Raw genomic sequence first — 16,385 nt, forward strand, 5'->3', positions numbered from 1 at the left:
TACTGGTACTCTCTAACTGCAAAGATACTCTCTACTTGCAACACTCATCGTATTTAGTATTTTTCTCCCATTATTCGGTTTTGCTACTGTTTACATTACATAGAGTTTTGACTGCTGGTTTACCAGAGGTCTTGGAAGGGAGAAACTCTAACGACCTCATTCCCAACATCATCCGACAACTGAAATTTGTGTTTCACTATCGTCATGGGTCCTATTTGAGCTTTCATAGAACTGCAATCTGCTGATTTATTATTATAATTATTATTATTTTTGATGTAGCGATGAGCAATCTCAAAAATGTTTACCTACTTAGTATCTCAGATAGACAAAAACTCACATTGCACAGAAGTCGTTGAAGGAACAATACAGACGGCAACCATTTTTCTTTGCAGCAGCCTCAAATCAGGTGACTCATTAAGGGGCATTTTAAAACGATTGTCAAATACTGCTTGCTGCAGTTTAAAATCACATTCATTATTAGCATTTTATTTACGTATCCGGTCAGTATCTGTTGCTTAGTCTCGACAGTACAATGAAACTTATGTCGACAGTTATATTTCATTTATCTAAACAAAATCACTGCAAGTTCACGACCGTCACAAATAATATTCGGACTTTCATTGTGTAGACATGTAAATGAATGTGGAAAATATATTATATCGGTGGGAGTTAAACTTATGAAAAAAGAGTGGGAAAATTAACGGCTGTCATTTTATCTGATACTCAAGTGATTCTGCAAATGCTGAAGAAATAGATAGTGTTCTGTACAAGAAGTTTGATTGTGTGTTTTGCGTTTCCTATTTTGCAAACCATGCCACCGGTGACAGGTATGACAATTTAATTTCTACTTACTGTATTTAATGTATAATATACGTATCTACACAATTGCATCCATATACATACATATTTTCTATTTCATACCCAGACAATAATATTTAATATATCTAATGTATAATTTGTTTATCCGTATAAATTCGATATATATGTATGTATATATGTATGTAGATAGCTATATCGTATATATATATATATATATATATATATATATATATATATATACATATATATATTATATATAATATATATATATATATAATATATATATATATATATATATATATATATATATATATGGAAGAATATTCATATATATGCGTATACACACACACGCGCATATATATGCTTGTATGAAAAAGTGAAAAGTTAAATAATAAATTCTTACAATTTGCGTCCCCACCAACAAAACATGATTGAATCTTTAAAAAGTGAATTGAGGTCATAAGTTTTTCTTTACAATAATACGATATCTTTAGAAATTTATTTATAAAGCTTCGTTTACATTACAAGGTTAATATAGATATAAGCTAAAACACGCTGCAAATAAATTCATGCAAATTGTAAATGCATAACTTCATGGTTTACTAAGAAGCGTCGTTAAATGTGTACAGCCTGCGGAAGATAAATCGTAACGAATGTTATGAAGGTACTTGTAGATAGCTATATCGTATATAAAGTCAGCGATTTTGGCTATTGTTTAGGATATATATATAAAAAAAAAATAGTGCATGCGAATTGTCGACGTCATTTGTAGATATATTACTATGCAATTTTTTTAATAGACATATATGCTGAAAGAATTTCAGATACATTTACTTACCAAAAACTCCCTGTCATTTTTCGTGTGTTACGATCTAGAAATAGAAATAATGACTCATATAAATATACATATCTACTAATAAATGCAAATATATGTACGGTTGAATTACAGTGCACTTAAACGTAAATCGAACATACATACACACAATATGAATATACATACATATATGCATATATATATTATATATTATATATATATATATATATATATATATATATATATATATATATATATATATGTATATACAGGCATATACACGCATATAATACTTTTATAAAGATTACCAGCGTGTGCATCAACAGGAAACTTAGTACTTATTATCACTCCACACTTATGACCACTTCTATACACAGATACTCTAACATAGTTACACATACATGTTCATCCCGTTCTCCTTTCCCACACTTTATAGGATAGCATTTCCATCAAGGTTTTTCTTAGCCTTCATATCTCTCTTTCTGACTCTCTCCAGGATGTTCTCCTTAATTGAGATAAAAGCTTAACGTTCGAAATATGAAGACACACTAATGTCATTTTCCCCACTAAAATATTAAGTTCAAATCTTATTTGTTAAACCTTTTCCGTATTTTGCTATCTCTTTATTGTTCATTCTATTTACACTATGGTTAAATGTTGATGGGATGCAATGAGTCAAGAAATTCAATATTCAGGAACTGGTAAACTAAAACAAAAGAATATATTGGAATTGAAATTTTCGGCATACAATTCCACCTACAACCCCCAAAACAATGAGGTATGCAACTTCGTATCCCAAAACGTATTGCCTCTCAGAAAGGATTCCAGGTTGAACTAAAACTTGTAACAGCATACCATCACATAGAGAGAAATCAACCTAAATTAATGTAAAAAGTAATAATAGAGCCCAAAATTCACACAATAAAGAAAGGCTCATATGTAGTATAGATTTATTTTGGTCAAAGGGTCAGAGATACGTTTAAAGCAAAAATAACTATTCACATTAAATATGTTACTTCATCTGTGCATCTGAACATTTCATTCATAGGATATGAAGAAAATTACAGTGGAGAAACGGGAATATCCTAAAGACAAAGCATGTCTCTGCGTTGAATTCAAATTACCAGGTAAGAATTAAAACTCAGTGATCATATGTACAGATGTGCAGCTACGGAGCGACAAAGCTTTAAGAGTTCCCCCTCTATTGATTTAGTGATTACGCAATTCAACAACAAAAAGTAGCCTCCATAACCAAAATTCCTTCTACATCATGCTTAATTATCTCTGGCAGACACATACACAGAACCACAAGCAAACATGCCAAAAAAGCTTACCCAAGTTTCCACAGCTACTAAGGCCCGAAGTTCCTCTCACAAGAACAGTGTCCCTACAGCCGCTGGCATTCCTGCCCTTGCTGCAACTAAAGTCAGCCGTTCCTACTGCTACGAATGATAGCATCTCTTCCTGTTGTTACTACCACCAGGAGCCAACACAATCAGAGGGAATGAAACAACAACACCATATTATTATTGTGAGAAAAGTATGTGTAGTTCCATGTGAAGTCATATCATAAAAGATTGATTTAATTAAATCCATTTCCCTTCATTTGCCTTTTCTCTCACTTCAAATACATTGACTTAAAAAGTGATTGAAAAAGGTAAAATGTCATACTTTATTGTTTTCATTCGTGATAAAGTGTTAAAAGCATGGTCTTTTTAAGCCTGGTACATATTATATCGTCCTCTTTTGCCGAAAAGCTAATGTACTTGGAGGTAAACATAACAACTCTTGTTGTCAAGCAGTGCAGGATCAAGCACAAACACAAAGATGCACAGATACACGTATTCCCTTCCCCTATCTCTCTCTCTCTCTCTCACGCACACATACACACGCATATAAGACGGGTTTCTTTCCGTTTTCATCTTTAAATTCCACTCACAAGGTTTTGTTACCAAATATCTATTTCTGTTGGATGTATGTTGTATGATAGTTGTAATAGTTTTTTAGTTATATAAGTAACTATTCGTCTTCGAGTCAATTGTCCAATTTAGTGAGGAATATATATGAACTATGAAACCACCACAATTTCAACTGTTGCTTTGTTCTGTCAAGTAAAATGCGTTCTCCTATTCTTTCCATATGTCTAAAATAAAGACCAATTAGAATACTTGTCAATACAACATAAAACAAAGAGAGACAGAACAATATTAATTGAAAATACTTTCGTGCTTTTCTATTCCCAACAGACGTAGAAGTATTTTATGTCGCTTTATGTCACGTAATATTTTTTCGTAGTAATCGAAAAGGACATACTCTAAAATACGTAGGTTAGTATTGATAACTTAAGTCTAGTTGTAAATGTTTATTGCACTATCTGACGTTTTAGATTGTATATGAATTCAAACTCAACTTGTAAATTTATTTCCCCGTGGTAGATATATTCTATACAATTAGAATTTATTGATAATCTATAATCAAATTTTCCACTACCGAAAACTCCTTATTGTCTTTTTGTAATCTAATCAATAAGGTATTTACTACCATATGAAACACACATATATGTACATAGTGAAGCGTATACTCACATACATACATATATATATATATATATATATATATATATATATATATATAATATATATATTATATATATATATTATATAATATATATATATATATATGTGTGTGTGTGTGTGTGTGTGTGTGTGGTGTGTGTGTGTGTGTGTGTTGTATGTATGTATATTTATCTGTGTTTATGCGAGTATACTTGTTGAAACGCTAATTCGCCAGAGAACACATAACGATTTTGCACGTATACTAATATATATACTGTGTACGCTTGTATATGTTTGTTTAAGTTTGTCGGCAGCTCTTACACCTGTATGCATTTGTATGTGTGTGTATCATGTAACCATAGAATATTGTATTTATGAGTGATATCCATTACATCAATTTACATATTTCTCGGCGAAATGATGAAACAGAATCGTAATAACATATCCGAATACAACTCAATATTTACCTAGAATACCTAACGGGAAATGTAGACAAGTGTAAAATTATATCGGCATGCGATTAATATGTACATGTATATATGTATATGTGCGCAATATAATCATCTCATCGATTATCATACTTTCACACACTTAAAAGGATATGTACAAGTATTAATTTCCTTTAGTTTTACGAAGACGCTCTTCAGTATGAATTTGATTTAATGTTTAACATTTTGTACTAATGATTCCATCTAATGTCTGCTAGAATTGTAAACCTGAACTACCAGCAGGAGAATATTCGAAATATACACCACAAAAGAATGCCAAAACTAGAGAAGTGTGAATATCTTTACATGCTCTTCCTTATCGGAATTTCACATTCATATTCTATTTTACATTCATATGGAAATACATTTACACGCACTTAAACATTCCACATCCCCCACACATACATTCATACATACTTAATATATACATGCATGCATACATACATACATACATACATACATACATACATACATACAACATACATACATACATACATACATACATACACACATTATATTACATGTTTGTCCGTCGGATGGACACACAATGATGACTTATGATCTTTGCAGTGACATTGTTTAAATTAAAGAAAGTTTGCACTCCATCAACTACTATCTCTCTCTCTCTTTCTCTCGTTTGTGATTATATCCATTCTAATGGTATGACCCAGCCAAGACGATTGGTCATGGAGAAAGATGTAGTAGATTAGCAAGATGACTTGCCTTATCTTGCTTTCTGTACGTCATGCTGTTTATTACAGGCACCCTTCCCTACGTTGAACCCTAATTTTTTTCTTCCGCCGAATCTATCGTTTTTAAATGTATAGTTTTTACATATATAGGTAGACGCACCCTAATAGTCTAACTAATCCGTAACTAGCACCCTAAGTGTTACTACTACTCCGGGTTAGAGTAGATCTAGGAATAGTAGTAGTTAAGAGGCGGTTCCATTTTCATAAAAACCCACGAACCTCTGAATCAGGGCCCCACTACTTGGTGCAGCCTAATGTCATACCTATGACATTACCATCCATCCAGCCATCCAATCGTACATAGATGCATACATACATACTTACATACATACATACATACATACATACATACAATATATATAATTATATATATATATATATATATATATATATATATATATATATAATATATATATATATATATATATAAACGCTGATTATACCGATAAATGACGGTATATGTTTCCTAAAAACTTGAAGATGATATCTACAGCAGTATCAAGTCTTTGATTTCTTGTACTCACGGCCACTACATAACATAACATGTGATATAGTGAGTTCAAGAATATATATCTACTCCCTCTCATATGATATGTCTTTGCTAAAATGTTACACGGTCCCAAACAAGATATATATTGTCATTTCATAAAGATCAATGAATTCGCCTGTTGGATACATATATAAACATTTGTAGAAGAAGTATTGGTGGAAGATTCGCATCAAAATTTCTACCAAGTGCAAAAGTCAAAGACAAGAAAATCTATGTATCAATTTAAAGGTCACATGTCCTGCTGATGTGGATATATCTTCCACAACTCAAAGACGGCTAACAGGGTCCAACTACTTTGTATTCTAATACTAAGTAGTTATGTCTATGTGATCTGGAATAGCTAGAATTTTCAGAAAACTAAAAAATCTGCTAACAGGTACATTACAAATACAAACTTTAAGCGGGACAGTGGGAATAGGCAGGACTTTCTTGCTGTTCAACACGTGACATTGTTTTCTAGTCGATATGCCAATGATTGAACGTCGGAGGTATGAGTCCGATTTTCGTTCGGACCGGACCGAGTGACGTGTTCTTAGGCAAGAGGCTTAACTTCTCGTTGCTCTTTTTGACTCAACAGTAGAAATGAGTCACAGTGTTAATAGTGCCAAGCTTTTCCTTTGGATAATATCGTTGGCGTGGAGTAGGCAAGATTTATACATAGGCTACTGGTGCTTTTCCATTAGCAAATTTGTCAGGACTTCTGCTTCGGAAAGGAAATTTCTAGGTGCAATTCTATGGTCATTCATGACGGAAGGGGGTCTTTACCCTTTATATATATATATATATATATATATATATATATATATATATATATATATATATATATATATATATAAGGATAGATCATTATTAAATACCGATCTTATCAGGTGGCCAGCATGGGAGTAAAAACCTTCAAAGATAATAATTATTATTATTAACATTATAATTTAGGCTATCTAAGAGATACCCCACGCTGGAAATATCCGCCAAAACTTGAATCTAAAACCATATAAAATGTTCATATATGTATATATATATATTATATATATATATATATATATATGTGTGTGTCTGTGTGTGTGTGTTTATGTGTGTGTGTGTCTGACTGTATATATGTATATGTATGTGACCGCGTGTGTACCGTTGGCAATTTTTTTCCTCAGGCTTCCCTTCTCTGGACCTTTCTTTTCGTATGTTTCTGACGAAGAGCTCCCCTCGAAACGTTAAATCCTCCTTCTTCCCTTCCTTCCTGAGCGTCTAATAATACTATATTTGTTCCACGTCCTCGCGTTGTTGTGTTTTCTCTTTGCGATTTCATGTTTGATTAACTATATATATATATATATATATATATATATATATATGAAAAAATATTAGAGATCTATACAAAACAATCCTTATATACAAATGATGAACTTGGAGACAGCACACATGTATACCACCCCCCATTTCTGTGTGTGTGTGTATATATATATATATAATATATATATATTATATATATATATTATATTTATTATATATATATATATATATATATATATATATATGTATGTATGTATGCATGCACATAAGTACCTCACACTCTCTTCCCATATGAGCGTGTGTGTGTGTGGATGTACGCCTGTATCTTCGCCTGTATATATTCTGTCCTTTGAAATTGCATTTACAAAAACAAAAGAAACAACAACAACAATGCATTTGGTGTTTAGTTGTTCCTCTTATTTTATAAAATACTATGACCAATGCCCATCTGCGTAAGGAAATTACTGTGAAACTTTGAAACTCTTCAGCAACCGAATACTAATATTTATTCTCTTAACATTGAATTATATTTTCTATTCTCTTCATTGCAAGCATCTAGAATACAAATAATTGCTTCCGTATATATCATGTGTTTTTGAGAGAGAGAGAGAGAGAAAGAGAGAGGGAGAGTGAGAGACAGACAGACAGAGAGATAGAAAGTAAGATTGAGAGACGGAAAGAGTGAGAGAAAGTGGGAGTGAGCGAGAAAGAGGGAAATAGACAGGGAGCGAAAGAGAGAGAGAGAGAGAGAGAGAGGCACTTAGATAAGGTCTATGTGTGTATGTATGTGTGTATGTGTAGGTTTAACTAGACGTAATTAATTTTTTATCCGTTCGCTACATAAGCTCATTAGCAGTACCTCATTAAATCTAAGTCTTTTACAGATGTATTAATAATTATGTTTCTAGTCTTTTTCAAATTTTAGTACAAAGTCACATGATAACTGAATGGCTATTAACTGTAAACTATAAATTCCATTTTATACTAAACATATATAGATTGATATTTCTCTTTCTCTTTTATGATTGCTATATGCTACCAATATGAATAATGCTGTTTAACTGTCGAATACAGTTACATGCTATTGCTTAACTAATATTAGATTTAGAGGGAATATATAAGTTGCTACGGATGAGAAAGAATTTCTTTGCCATCTTACCATTATCTTATAATATTCTGCATTGCAAAATTTGAAGTTTAATTTTACCATAGATCGCAAAGAACACAGCGTGGAACATCGAAAGTTATATATTTCAGCGCAGTAAAGACGCAAGCAGCGAAAGCGTTGGTGTGAATGTTTATTTCATATTCATTAGTGTGTTCAAGCAACAGTATGATTGTTGATATGAGACAACATATATACGCTATAGGAGAAAGATTAATTATTACACATACATGCGGGAGTCCCTATTATCATTTCAAATTAACATGTTTTCTTTTAAATATATCAACTGTATTCAAAGAATTGACAACAATGTATTCAATTATATGTATTCGTAAGATGGAAATGTAGTTAAACTTTAGAGGTGTTCAATACTGCAGAATTACTGCACTGAAAACTGAGCCTCACTGAGATTTGCACTTATTGAGATGATGACATTGTAAGTTCCAGACACTTGAATATCCATCAAATGAATAGACTTAAGAACGATCCTATGTGTATATATAATATATATATATATATATATATATTATATATATATATATATATATACATATATATTACTTATAATAAAAGCCAGGATGCGTTGCGTTCCGTTACTTAATGTAAATACACAAGCGACAAATAAAAACGTATGACGTATATTGAGTACAGGAAAGGACGGAACACAGACACAGATGCACCCTAATTCTTCATCAGTTATCAACCTGGTGGTATTAATCAGTTTCGCTTTTATTTGTCGTTTGTGTATTTGCAATACATTTTTTCATATATTAAGTAACGGTACGCAATACACTCTAGATATTTTAACAGTAAGTTATTTATATATCCATATGACTATTTCTAGTCTTTCCTCTTTTCTTTTTTCTCTTCTCGACTCTTTTTTCTCTGTGTTTCGCTATTTGTACTTTTAACCCCCTCATTCCTTGTTTTCTCTCTCTCACTCTCTCCATCGCTCCCTCTTGCCCTCTTTCCCTTTTACCTGCTGATGACACGTGACCTAAGGCCAGCCTTTCTTTCTCTCCCATTTTCCCACCGGTCGCGTAACAGTTATGTCCTAAAATCTCTGTGTCCCACTCTCACATATTTTGCTATATGATTATTTTCTTATCTCTTAGCATGCCTTCTAACCGTTAACCACCATTCGAGTCGTTTTGGCCCCGAGACATTTGCTCGTTTCTTATTTATTTCCTCTTTGTTCTTCGACTTCAATTACATTTATTCACTTTCACATGTCCATTCTGTATTGCTTGTCATCCATGATTTGTTTGTTCAAGACCCTATATTCTTCACATTTTTCGGGGGCACCACCAGCATGGGAAGCCCCCTCAGCCTTACCATTAATGGTGCGAAACTGATTAGTACCATTTACTTGACGACTGATGAAGAATTAGGGAATTTCTGTATCTCTCCTCCGTTCGTTCGTGCACCTAATTTACATTAAAAGTTTTATATTTGTCGTTTGTGTATTTACAATATATGTTTTCATATATATATATATATATATATAATATATAGATATATATATATATATATATTATATATAGAGAGAGAGAGAGAGAGAGAGAGAGGGAGAGAGATAGATAGATAGATAGATAGAGAGAGAGAGAGAGAGATAGATAGGTAAATAGATTTATAGATAGATAGATTGTTAGATATGTATATCTGCCATGTTGGACAGGTGAAATCTACAAGTTTTCTTTTCATTCTCTATTTGCTTATATTCTCTTATTCCTTTCTGCTAAAGAGCGTAGGTTCGAAACATAATAGACTCTTTTTCATTCTTCCCGAGTGTCAAAGTAACACAATTGCTTGTTGTTCATACACCTGTCTACGTTCTTTTTTGCTTTTCTATAAATTTCAAGTATATATATATGAATATATATATATATATAATATATATATATATATATATATATATATATATATATATATATATATATATATATACACCAATTTTAAAACATCACAAATGAGATCCCCATGTGTGCCATCACAGTTTGCAGTAAGCTAACTACATAGGTTTCACGAAGGAGGTAAATTAACGTTCTTAAGCATTTAATCAACCTTAATATTTAACCATGTAATTGTACACAATTCAATTCTCGTTCGCCTGGGGGTATGTTTTTCAGCAACTGTTAGGTATTCATTTTAACAAAACGAAATCGAAATCCAAGGGATGCATTTGTGTTTGGTCTTACAAATTCACTACTATATACCATGTCTGTATATGTAAACACAAATACGCATACACACACACACAAACTCACAAACACACACATGCGAATATATGTAGAAAATAGATAGATTTACATAACGATTAGCAGGTAGATTAACGAGAGACAAATAGAGAGGTAGGTTGATAGGTAGGTAGATATATAAATAGATGGATAGATAGATAGGTATATATGAATATATATATATATATATATATAATATATATATATATATATACATAGAGAGAGAGAGAGAGATGAAGAGAGTTATATCTAAAAGGTTTTTTATTGTTCATTCACCTTTCATATGTATACACTTTGTCACGTGTCCAGCTCGCATTTTTATTTCCAGTTTGGTGTTGGAGGCCAAATCACCACCATATACATAAAGGGGGCATTTTACAGCATTACACCTCCAACGCTACGAATATCTGATTCCCTATGACTCCTTCATAATCGAATAACTATAATCTTCCTCCATACTGACTGACAAGGAGGCTTACGTGAGAAGGCTAGAGGTTTACGTAAGAATAGTGATGCCTGTAATCTCATGCTACAAACATATTTCAGAACTCTTCCATTTACAAACTGCATGACACATCTTTCTTATGAGTCTGTTGACTCTTCAAACCACAAATCTATCTGCAATCTTGGGGTTTTACTTAAGGACCCGAGACATCAAGTGTGCTATTTTCATCCCATGTTTGAGAACTTCACAATAAATTACTTGTTATTCTGTCTATTTCCTTTCGCCCTTCACGATATTGTATGATGGCATTGATTATTGCTTCTCTAGCTCCAGACTGAGCACTTTCTCGTAATAAACACTTCAACAGTAAAGTAAGTTAACAGGCTACCGCCGTTAGTTGGCGAGTTTAAGGAGGGTGAAATAGAATAAATTAAAATGAGGTAAATCAAGATAAAATGAGGAATGAGGAGGTTTAATTTTCGTGCTAGTTTTATTTTTTGTGATATAAGAGAGTAAGGATACATAACAGGCTTATGGATATAGAAGTGGTTATAAAAATCATCAACAAGAACATCCAAATTGGCAGAAAAAAGAAATGGAAAATAAAAAAAAATGAGTCTACATTAATCAACCATATTATAAAGAGGCGACAGTGTACAAGCTAAAAAAACATAAGATCATTAATGCTCGTCAGAATCAATAGAAAAATCTACACGCTCAGACACTACCTCTCACACACTAATAATACTCTGGACACATGCTGTTTAAACCACTGAACAGTCAAAGCAATATAACCACCGGACAGCGTCCGTCTATATTTTAATTCTAACATGGTGTGCCAACTGACGTGCTCCCGTGGAGAGACATAGATATGTTCAAACAGAAGACAACTTCACCTTAAAATGAAGGAACATCTTCACAAGGCACATAAAGACGTCTTCCAACACCACCAACACCCAATATACAGGTAGAGAAATATCTACAGCCAACTCTGTGGTGGAGATTTCCCCACCTGTATATTGCCGAAGATAACGGATACAGCCTATCTCACGATCTCAAAGGTACACTAGATTAGGATGAAGACACCTAGCCTTAATCCCCGTAATGAGCTGGATTGGTGGAAATAATTAAACTGCTTCCAGAATCTTTAACCGGAGCCAGAAATATAATCTATCAAACAGGAACAAAATGAAAAATTAAAGAATGTCCGATGAAGAATCAGTGTTTCAAAGGCACTTACACGATCTCTATTGGTCGCACGCCACACACAGCTTAATCTCGTCTTCTCTCATCCGCCCCTCTCTCTCTCTGTCTTTTACTCTCTCACTTTCTGTTCTTATCTATCTAGCTATCTGTCTATGTATCTGTCTATCAACCTACTTTTCCATCGGTCTGCCAATTTATTTGTCAACCAATCTACTTTTATATCCACTTCCATATCCATAAATCTTTTATATATCCTTACTCTCTTACATCCATGAACTTTTAAAACATTCATATTCCACAGTCTATCAGGACATTTAATCCACCTGATATTTCATTTTATCTTGTTTTATCTTATTTTAGTTTATTTTGTTGTCGCCATCGTCCATCACCTTCTTACCCTTTCCTTATAACATCATTACCCTGTTTACTCATTATATTCTAAAAATCTTGCCTCAGATTCACCAGGAATTTATCTTTACAGTAAGTAATATTTTACACCAAGGCAGGTTGTGAGTCGTGCTTCCCCATCTTCACAAGGCCTACGCAAATAGTTCTTTTTCAAACTTAAAAATGTATGTATGTATGTATGTATATATGCATGTGTGTTTGTATGTGTCTGTATATATATGTATATATATATATAATATATATATATATATATATATTATATATATAATATATATATATATATATATGTATACTTTTTTTACAGAGATACATATACATACACATATACACATAAATGCACATGCATTTATATATACACACACAAAATCCTAATTCGAAATATTTGTTGTTAGATGTCATTACAGAAGTGTTAGGAGTGTGTGTAATTTTCAGGACTATATGGAAGATATTTACAAATTTGTAACTATATATATACGATGAATAAATAAGTTAATTATGTTCTCAGAAATGGAACACAAATTATTCAGCTATTATTTTCAATTTTCGTCTTTACAATCTGATAATATGCATCTAAACAAAATTATCATCGAATTATTTTTGTTCAGAAAAGTAAAATAGTCAAAATGCTTTTTGCGGAACACGAAAATTGTTATATTACTTATTTCACTTGCGCCGTTATATTGATTCTATTTTCACACTTACTTTTGTGTTGATAATTGAGATATGTACTGTACAGATGCACGATTCATTTACGAAAATAACTATTTTACTCTTTAATATATAATATTTATATATGTTTAAGAGACGGAAATATGTATGCTAAGATAGATTCATGTCGTATGTAATCATAGATACAGAAAAGTAATATATACGTTTTCAAATGCAGCGTATTCCATAGCTACATAATATCAATTGAAATCAAGAATATTGCTTTTCATCGGTACTCTTCCTTTCCCATTGACAGAAAATCATTTCACTGACTTATGGAAGACCGTTAATTAAGATTTCAATAGAAGAATACGCTTGCAAGAACTTATACATACACACACATACACACACACATAGACACACATATATATTTATATATATACATATGCACAAAGAAGCACACGCATAGACGCCAACACACATCCGCATACACAAACATAAATATGTATTCCTACATTCCTACTTGCATTTGTGTGTATCTGTGAATAGCTTTTGGTGTATGCATCTGCTTGTGTTATCATTTTCAAGTCATGTAACCTTACACTTATATGTGTTTGTGTGATTGTGTCAGTGTGAGCATGTGTATGCGTGGATATATTTATGTGTATGTATCTAATTGGATATAAAAGGGGCCAACTGCTTATCGAAGGAATGTTCAACAGCATATTCAGCTCTGATTATAGGCTAATATGATGCGCACCTATAGAAGAAAAATGGCTTCATCTTCATATCTAAAGCTGTGATTTGGGGATCCTTAGAGGCAATGAATAATGCAGCTGACAAGTGCTCGTTGCGGTACGATGATTCGGAAACAGAAATCAATGTGAAATCACATCTCACGTGATGTTATGATGTATCAATCTCTTGTTTAATGGAGCATCATGAATTGGTTTCGAAATGTGGAAAGTGATAAGAATTGAAATATTACCATCAGCACCAGTGATAGATTGTTGTAAATATGGGTTTCATGTCGTTAGCTCTTCTCTCTGCTGAACGGATATTTGATAAATGGCAATGATTTGGCCTTAGATATTGTTGTAGACAAATCTCACCTATAGTTTAACAGAAGCAGTGCATTAATACATGTTTGTGACAATTGATATATCACTCTATTGTGAATTCCTGTTAAATATCTATCCATCTATACATATGCTCACATACACATAGACGAATACACACACAGCTACGTGAACGCGCGCGCGCACACACATATAATTGCTTGTTGGTAAACAAGATAATTTCCTCATACCTTAATATTTCACACTTATGCCGATAACTGACCGTTCTTAGACTCGATGCCAACTATGTCGACTAACAGTTAGATATGAAACTTTTGTGTGAAGATTTAAACTGGTTTTGCGAAGTATTTGTAAGAAGCTATACTGTATCATATAAAATGTTTTACACTTTATAATTAGCAGTGTACTTATTTCACTATTTCTAATTTGTATAAATCTTTCTTTCTCCCTGTCCCTCTCTCTGTCTCTGTCTGTCTGTCTGTCTGTCTCTCTCTCTCTTTCTATATATATATATATATTATATATATATATATATAATTATTTATGTATATATATGTGTGCATGTACTATGTGACTATGTATGTATAGACACACAGCGTATGTTTGAGCCTGTTCTATGGGATACGACACTATACATATATGCATATGCACAATTACATGTAAACATATTACTATACATTATACATAAAGAGTGTAGCAGAGAAACTGACTGACATGTATGCGCATATTTGTCGGCTCAATACTTGTATCCTTGTGCATTAAGTAAACTGCTTGTTCTTCCAAATCAATATTAGGCTATGATTAAGACGAAATATTATTAAACATAATATTTATTTTTTCGTTGTTATTGTATTTGATTATAAGTTTCAAGCTACATGCCTATCATTTTCACAAATAATGAAGACGGGTATCACATTCGTTTCATCAATAGAAAAATGAAATGTACTTAAATATGGAGCCGTAGGCAAAACCTAGATACTGACAATTTAATTGATTGTTCGTGAAAATATAAAGAGAACATAATCAGCATTATAATGATTTTCATTAGCCTTACAGCTACCAGTGTCATTTTCCACATTATGTTTTAGATGGCAGGGAAGTTACAATATTTTAATAACCTATTTAAAATGTTCGTTGCAATAAGACTTTTATTATATCGTTTAATAAAAATTGCGGATTAAATAAGGATTTACTTTACAAAGCACTAGTGCTTAACTATTCCTAATCCAAAATGAAGATAGCACAATAAATAGACTTCATTAATCGCTCAAATCCTGGATATGTTGATATGTGCCAGATCTAAACTTACGGTACGAGTTCGTGGGACTCATTCTATAACATTCCGGGTATCAATTTGGTCGGTATTCTATACCAGTCTCTTCACTCTTTACACGAATGCGCTACTGTTACGTCAAACAACGCTCAAACTTGCACAAATGAAACGGTGGTTTATTCTTTTCCATCCTTCCCGGAACATGGAACCATAAGTCGAACTCGCAACTGTCAGTCGATATGAGGCAATTAACCAAGGAAACACGAAAGCCACTCATTTCGAGAAAACCTCATCGCTAATATATTTATGAGTAACAAAGCACTGTAACAGAGAGTATTCAGCCATAGAAACCAGGCGAGTGAATTCTACTACAGTCCTGGGTTCATTAATAGTGAAAACACACCTTAACCAAACCTAGGATTGAATCCTGCTGACTTCAAAATTAGAAAGAATATGTCACACCAAATATTTGCAAGCTACAAAACGACAATGATTTCAACAATAAAATACAGCTTTCACATTTGAGATGATGTTGCTGCAGAAAGCACAGAATCCATAGAGCACAGAGAGAAAATAAGGGGTTTCTAGCCTTTTCGTGCCTTTTCTTCTCAGCACACGTTTCTTCCACCCAAACATCATCAAATTATCAGTACCCACCATCT

At 32.7% G+C, this 16,385-nt stretch overlaps 1 protein-coding gene across 5 annotated transcripts in view; it reads right to left on the reverse strand.

Annotated features, from left to right (window-relative positions):
• The window catches only part of LOC115219228, a 532,468-nt gene that overhangs the window by 200,948 nt on the left and 315,135 nt on the right, over positions 1-16,385 (reverse strand). For 3 of the 5 annotated variants that reach the window (XM_036507825.1, XM_036507795.1, XM_036507870.1), the window contains one exon: positions 1,658-1,691. The exons of 1 other annotated variant lie outside the window; for it this stretch is intronic. The gene's annotated coding sequence lies outside the window, so the exon portion shown is untranslated. Of the gene's footprint in view, positions 1-1,657; positions 1,692-4,904; positions 4,910-16,385 lie in introns of all 5 variants that reach the window. One more of the 5 variants, XM_036507971.1, reaches the window with a different exon arrangement.

Source organism: Octopus sinensis, linkage group LG1 (genome assembly GCF_006345805.1).
Source record: "Octopus sinensis linkage group LG1, ASM634580v1, whole genome shotgun sequence".
Taxonomy (NCBI): Eukaryota; Metazoa; Mollusca; class Cephalopoda; order Octopoda; family Octopodidae; genus Octopus; species Octopus sinensis.